Consider the following 4,485-nt stretch of genomic DNA (forward strand, 5'->3'; position numbering starts at 1 on the left):
ATGTGTGCAAGTTAGGTTTTAACGTGTGTGTGTAAGAGCAAAAATTTACTTTTGCATGAAAGTATGATGAAATCTTCTTGTATGTATGTCAGAAATTATCAATCATTCTTCATGCATGCAAGTAAGCTGAACATGTGGTTTCTTCGTGTATGGAGGTAAGCTTTTGCATTTGTGCTTCTTCGTGCTTGCAGGTAAGATGTACAGGTGTTTTACATGGATGAGTTTAAGCGTTATGCCTAAGAGTATAGTTTTCAAGACTTTAGCAAGAAAAATGATTTCAATTTGTTTTCTTCATCAAAGAGGTTTATCAAATGGTTACTGTATGTAGTTTTTTTGGATATGGTTCTTTTTGTTTTGTTACTATGTCATGCAGAGACTATTTTTTTTTCAGTTCTCAACTATATCTTCTTGTTAAAGTCGCGTTACAACAGATTCAACCAGTGTGAATCCATGTGTCTCCAGCACTCTAGATGTATGTGTCTGTCCTAGTTATGAGTTGGAATATTGCTACAAGTTTAGGAGTGTGCTTGCTGTTGAATTACTTGTTCTTCTTTTGCAGAAACAACTTATTCACTGTGGTACCCCAAGACTAGTCTTCATTCACATAAAGTTTTATGTAGTATGACGCCCTATGGAACTACAACTAATCTTGGTTACACTATTACAGCATGAATGGTACTTGTCATGTCATGTCATGAAGTTAGAGAATAGAAGTGAAATTTTCTATCTCTATCTCCTTCTCCAGTTCTCAAAATGTTTCTTAATATTCACCTTCCCATTCAGAATCTGTCTCAATATAAGCTATGTAATTCAACGTCTCTATAAAGTCTTCTTCATTATCAACCCCTAAGCTTGCATAAAGTTTTTCTAATGGTATACAGCTTGTTCTGTGCCCCAAGAATAACTCCTCGTCATTGCATTGGTGAGAGTTTGTTTGCACTTTTCATTTGCATCCCACACATCCCCTTCTTCATCTACCTCTTCATAAAGCTTATAAAATTGATAAGTCATTTGTTCTACATCATCTTCATTCATTATAATCACACCTTCTGGTATACCTTCAGATTCAGTGTCTGACTCAGAGTCACTAGATGCAATCACTATGCTATTTGGATTTTGCACAATGCCCTTTAAACTCTTGTCAGATGATGGTAACTCTGGCTTTGTAGTTTCAATCTAAGCCTTTGTCACCAGCTTCTGTGTTACTCAAATCAGTTTCTGGATGTGTCTCACTACTAAGCTTTTGGTTTTCATTTTGAATTGGTAAACTTGATGGTGTGGGGTTAGCTTCTTCTTCTAGATCTTGCCCGCTGTTAATAATCACAGATACTACTCTACCACTATTTGAGGTTCATATTAAACTCCATTCTCACTTGACTGTGTAGAGATAGAAATCTTTCCCTCTATTTTATTATTGTCTTCTGGGAATAAGATTTGTACTTCTGCTTTTCCCTCTGCACCATCAGTAACAGGATGTGTGTCTTGATGTTGCCCCCCACAACATGTATCTGCTTCTGGTTTAGTAACCAAAGTGTTCATAACTAATGACCCATTATCTATATCCTTGTACCCTCTTCTAGGTGCATATGTAACCCAGTTAATTCTTCTTGATTTGATTCATTTCCAATGAAGTCTTCAATGGACCATGAAACTAAACCATGGCTGTTACTTTGGCCAAATACCCCTTTGCCATTTAGAACGTTGGCACTAACTGAATCCTTTGTTGTTACTAAGACTGCCATTCCACCCCCAGATTCAAATTTAACTGAAATGTCACCTCCATTACTTCGAATATGATCATCTTTGTGTCCAAAAGTAATGTCAGCTTCATTATCAGTGAATATTTTCTTATCTACATCACTCACTGCTGGATGGAAGGTACTAGCTTCTGGGTTCAAACTAGATGCATTTACCTCTGCCATGAAGCTATTTACAGAATTAACTAAGCTTGGTGGGACTTCTTCTGTGAATGTTTCTAGAGCCTTATCATCATTATCAACAGTAACCTTTAGGGAATTGAAATTATGGGTCTCTGAATCTGATACTAACTTTCTCTTGAGTTCTTGTGACTCTTTCTTTCCCTTTTGCATAATTCAATCCCATTATCCACTCTACACTGGGAAAAGTTCTCAAGGAATGATTTGACTTTCTTTACAGACTTTTCCTGTGTGGTTACTATACAGGTCTTATCAAATTTTCTCATCTCTCAATTTATGCCTCTTCTCTCTTCTCTCTTTATGCCTCTTCCACAGAACCCTGATGTGATACAACCCCTTCACTTTACAGATGAAGAAAAAGAGACCAAGAAGAGTAAAGAGGCATGCAGGTCTAATCACCCATAGACTTCAAAGTAGGATTTGAACCCAGGTCCTCCACATTCAGAGCCAGTAATAAATAAACCAATAATAGCTCAATGCCTAGATCAAACTTGGTGATGCTAGCATTTCTTCTAACACTGGGAGGACAGGGAGGGTGGATAGATTCAATGTGGTTCTCATAAATCTGAAAACCAGAAACATATGTCCCAGGCATGAGGAGAACTTGCTGTTGAGGTCAGCACCAGAGGTACCAGCAACTAAACAGGTCTGTTCTGAGTCTGCACTCAGCGGAAAATTACTATGGAAGGTTTGCCAATAATGGAGCATAACCAAATCTTAAAGAAACAAGGAGGTGTGAGGGGCTCATCAAGGGAATTCCTTTGGTCTGTTTAGCTTGATGAGCTCACAGGAAGGAAAATCTTTTTGTTGGGGACTTCTGAACACATCCTTCATTGGCACCTTCTTGACATACAAGGATTGGCCAAGATGAATCCTTTGCTTTGCAGCAAGCCCTGGGCTTTCCCAAGGGATGGTTTTCACTGATAGTAACCACTCCCAGAGTGAAATGATGGCTTGAATTCTTGTGAGGACTTGTGAGTTGATATGCAGGATATAAATGGAAACAGGCTAAATCCAAGTAACTGTGTATGAATTGGATCAGAAATTGATTCACTGAAATGAGTCTGAGAGGGACAGTCACCAGAAAATCTTATGAATCACAAGACTTACCACTTAACAACCAAGGTGAACCTGGGCCAAATCTGCAAAATTTTAGCAGTACAAGATTCACTTTTAATTTTGTAGATGCAGCTTTTATCTCTGTTTTATTTATTTGACCACTTCATGTCCATAACTTTTCACATCAAAAGATTTATTTTGGCACTTGGACAGTATTATAACACCTAGGATTTTAGAGATGGAAGAACCTTAGAGACCATCTTAGAAGCTGTACAACATCTTCATTTTACAGATAAGGAAAAGGATCCACAGAGAAGTTCATTGCCTTGCCCTCAGTAGAGTGCAAATTCCTTAAAGTCTGGGGCTTTCTTTCACTGTTATCCCCATTTTACAGATAAAGAAACTGAGCCTCCAAGTGATTAAATCCCTTGTCCAAAGCCATTCCATTACTGAATATTAAAGATAAGATTTAAGCCCAAGTCTCCAAGATCAGCACAATTTCCTGTATTATATATATCTTGTTCCATATCTCCTGGCACTGACCCCTCTTCTCACACCCCCTAGACTCAAAGCTGGAATTCAAAACCCAGTTTTCAGACCATAGTAGTTTTTTCCATTATTCACTTCTGCTTCTATCCACAAATATCCATTTCATGCTCTTGGTTTCCACATAGGCTAGAGATGGACCATTTTCTAACCACCCTTGTGGACTGTCTCACTGTATAGACCCTTATTCATCTGAGTCAGATCTACCAGCTTCTCGTCTGGTCTCCCTTTGGCTATGACTCCCAAATTTATCTGGTGCCTCTTGACTTAGGGGAGTAACTGGTTCCTTATACTCAGAATAGGGATGATATGCATGCTCTCTCTCTCTCTCTCTCTCTCTCTCTCTCTCTCTCTCTCTCTCTCTCTCTCTCTCTCTTTCTCCCTTTCTCTCTCTGCTTTACCTTCTTCTCTCCTTCTTCCCTCCTCTCTCAATTGTCTTTTCCCTCTCTTCTCCTCTTTTCTCTCTTCCTCTCTCCTCCCTTTCACTCTATGGTCTGGCATTATAGCAACCAAACTCCTTTTACTAGATGGGTTGGGTTTTGTTCTAATTGTCCTTAGTGTCACACATACAGATGAAAGCTCTATGGGCATTCATCAGCATCCCATTTGTGTTCTCTCTCACTCTGGCTCAAGCACCAGTGTTCTTGGACTTGTACGTCTTGCTTTCCTGAAATAAACACCCCTGAGCGGGCTCTGCTCCATGCCTTAGATGTGCTGCTGGCTCTCCTGTTTCTTGATATCCACTTTTCAGGTTGCCAATAACTTTGATCCTATCAATCACTCTTGGTCTCAATTTGCTCTGTCCTCTAGGATTCCATCATGAACATGGATGTTAATGATTTTCCTGATGGAAGTTTTCATCACTTAGTGTTTGATATGCTGTAAACAGGGCTGACATCTTTAATATCTCTCTTCAATTCAAATTAGGAATGCTTTCAACATC

The 4,485-nt window shown here is 39.0% G+C and overlaps 1 long non-coding RNA gene across 1 annotated transcript; it reads left to right on the forward strand.

The window, feature by feature from the left end:
• The first annotated feature begins 1,734 nt into the window (after positions 1-1,734).
• LOC130458019 (uncharacterized) lies at positions 1,735-2,427 on the forward strand. Its single transcript, XR_008917220.1, has 2 exons — positions 1,735-1,878; positions 2,253-2,427. It is a non-coding gene; the product is annotated as an uncharacterized LOC130458019 (long non-coding RNA).
• The last annotated feature ends 2,058 nt before the right edge of the window (positions 2,428-4,485 follow it).

This window comes from Monodelphis domestica, chromosome 3 (genome assembly GCF_027887165.1).
Source record: "Monodelphis domestica isolate mMonDom1 chromosome 3, mMonDom1.pri, whole genome shotgun sequence".
Taxonomy (NCBI): domain Eukaryota; kingdom Metazoa; phylum Chordata; class Mammalia; order Didelphimorphia; family Didelphidae; genus Monodelphis; species Monodelphis domestica.